We start from the raw sequence: 3,416 nt of genomic DNA, 5'->3' as shown, positions 1-3,416 counted from the left end.
TTTACTAGTGTTTTAAAAGTCTGTCCTTTGTTCTTAATAATAATTATTTTCTGCCCCTATATCCCAGTAGTTTATTCTCTGTGTCTAATTGCAGGTCAAGTTTGAATAAAAGGATATCAGAAACACAAAAGAACGAATAGCTATGTTGAAGTTGGGGCTGTTTGCCAAAACGAAGTGAAACCTCTCCACATAATCAAATTTTCAAGAGTATTTTGTAGAATTTGACAACTTAGAAGGTTCTTGCCAGGGTCATACATCTTTCTTCCTCGTTTTCAATTTGGTTTATCTTGTTAAAATTTTTACATATTGATAAGCCTCTATAAATTATTTTTAGAAAAAGATGAGGGTAGATAAACAGGCAAAAGGGTCCGGGCACAGTGGCTCACGCCTGTAATCCTAGCACTTTGGGAGGCTGAGGCAGGCAGATCACGAAGTCAAGAGATCAAGACCATCCTGGCCAACATGGTGAAACCTCGTCTCTACTAAAAATACAAAAATTAGCTGGGCATGGTGGTGCACACCTGTAGTCCTAGCTACTCGGGAGGCTGAGGCAGGAGACTCGCTTGAATCCAGGAGGCGGAGGTTGCTATGAGCCGAGATTGTGCCACTACACTCCAGCCTGGTGACAGAACAAGACTCCATCTTAAAAAAACAAAAAACAGGCAAAAAGCCTTTTATGTGTGATTCAGATTATTAAGTTTATCTTCAGTTTCTTTTTTTTTTTTTTTTTTTTGAGGCAAAGTTTTGCTCTTGTTGACCAGGCCGGAGTGCAGTGGCACAATCTCTGCCCACTGCAACCTCTGCCTCCCGGATTCAAGCATTTCTTCCTGCCTCAACCTCCTGAGTAGCTGGGACTACAGGCGCCCGCCACCATGCTTGGCTAATTTTTGTATTTTTTAGTAGAGATGGAGTTTCATCATGTTGGCCAGGCTGGTCTCAAACTTCTGACCTCAGGTGATCTACCTGCCTCAGCCTCCCAAAGTGCTGGGATTACAGGCGTGAGCTACCGCGCCTGGCCCTATCTTCAGTTTTTAAGAAATAACATGAGCTGCTTTATTTTAAAATACATTTTGGGCTGGGTGTGGTGGCTCACGCCTGTAATCCCAGCACTTTGGGAGGCCAAGGCGGGTGGATTGCTTGAAGCCAGGAGTTTGAGACCGGCCTGGGCAACATGGCAAAACCCTGTTTCTACTAAAATTACAAAAATTAACTGGATGTGGTGGCGTGTGCCTGTAATCCCAGCTACTTGGGAGGCTGACGCTTGAACCTGGGAGGCAGAGGTTGCAGTGAGCTGAGATTGCACCACTGCACTCTAGCCTGGGTGACAGAGCGAGACTGTTTAAAAAAACAAAAACAAAAACAAAAAAAACCTTTACATTTTGAAATTTGAAATAATTTCAAACTTACAAAAAAGTTGTAAGAGTAGCTCAAATAACTCCTATATATCCTTCACCCAGGTTCCTTAATTGTTAACATTTAACCACATTTGCTTTGTCTATCTGTCTCTCCTATATATGCACTATCATTCTGTCTCTCCCTGTGTCTCTCTGTGTGGGGGGGATGTATATACATATATATATATATGCACGTATACATTTTTTTCCTGAATCATATGATGCCCCATTGCCCTTACATGCTTCAGCGTAAATTTCTTAAAGACATTCTACATAACCACATTACAACTATCAAAATCAGAAAATTAACTGACACAAAACTGCCATCTATTAGCTGAGCATAGTGGCTCCCAGCATTTTGGGAGGCTGAGGCGAGAGGATCACTTAAGTCCAGGAGTTCAAGACCAGCCTGGACAACATAGCAAGACCCTGGTAATTTTTTTTAAATAAAAAGATTTTTTTTAAACTGCCTCTGATCTACAGACCCATTCAGTTTTTGCCTATAGTTGTGATAATGCCGTTTTTGGCAAAAGGGAAAAAATCATTTTTTTTTTCTTCTGGAGGAGGAGACTTTCTTATCTTAGTAACTGACACCCTCACCCACCCAGCTACTCAAGCCAAGAACCCAGGAGTTAACCTTGACTTGTTGCTTACTTTCATTCCTTGCATATAATTCTTCAGCATGACTTTTCATACTGTTTCTGAGATATATCTTCTTGCCCTTGTCAAAGAGGAACAATACCAGACATAGTTAGCAACACAGATTTTATTCAGACTACTTCAGTAGGGGAGAGACCCCTATTTCTTCTAGAGGAGGCACATGGTGTTACTTTGTCCTGTTACTAGTGATGATAACCTTGATCCCTTCGATAAGGTGGTGTCTACTGTCTTTTTCCCATTGAAATTAAAGTATTTTGTGTGGAGGTACTTTGAGACTATAAATATCCTGTTTACTCATTAAACTTTGACCCCCTAGTTTTAGCATTCATTGATCTTTCTTGTCTGATGGTATTATGATGGCTGCCTGATAGTATCATGATGGCTACCTAATGCTGGCTCTAATTCCATCATTAATTTATTAGTTGACATTCTACTGTAAAGGAGAACACACTCTCCTCCACCACTTTGCATCAGTGTGGACTCATGGACTCCTGTTTTAGTTAGTGAGTTTTAATTCATTACCATGATTGTTTTGATATTCAGGTTGCCTCAGATTTGGAAAATGAGGGCCCCTCCAACTCGTCCCTGTGTCCTTTGGACAAATCCCTATCAGTTTCTGAGCAGTTTTTTACTTTTCTGGCTCAAGATGTCCCAGATTCATACTTTCCTTGCCCCAGCCCCTGGGATCAGCCATTTCTCTGAGGAGCCCCTTGATTCCTTTTAATAGAGAACAATGTTTAAAAACCAAGGTGGGGAACTAGGTATATCATCGCTATTGGGGCATCATTGTTTAAAGGCCTCAGAGCACAGAGAAAAACACATGTATGTGTATATATACACCATGTAAATGTATATACACATCTATATTTGTTTATTAAATATAATGAGTTCAAACTATACCTCTGATTCCAATTCAGTACCACAGGGTTCATTCCAGTGTTTATCTCAGTGTAATTACTCCTTTCTCCTGTGTGTAACCAATTTCCTACCCTGCCAGCTGGCTACCCGGCCTGCCTCCTCAGCCCCATCTATCTCCTTGGCTCTGACCCTGATGGCCTGCCAGTCCTGGCTGCCTGGATGGAAGGAAGGAAGGAGGATCTAAGTCCTCAAGTTTTAAATATCCCTGGTTCACACCCACCCCAACCACCACAAGCTCCTTATCTTCTGTGTTTGACTGTTCACAGCTTGGGAATTTCTTACATTCATCAATTTAACAAATATTTATTGAGCCCTGTGCTGGGAACTGTAAATGCAGATTAATTTCATGCCTTTGGCCGGGCACGGTGTCTCATGCCTATAATCCCAGCACTTTGGGAGACCAAGGTAGGTGGATCACCTGAGGTCAGGAGTTTGAGACCAGCC

Source organism: Pan troglodytes, chromosome X (assembly GCF_028858775.2).
Source record: "Pan troglodytes isolate AG18354 chromosome X, NHGRI_mPanTro3-v2.0_pri, whole genome shotgun sequence".
Lineage (NCBI taxonomy): Eukaryota > Metazoa > Chordata > Mammalia > Primates > Hominidae > Pan > Pan troglodytes.
Note: the sequence above shows the minus strand (reverse complement) of the source record.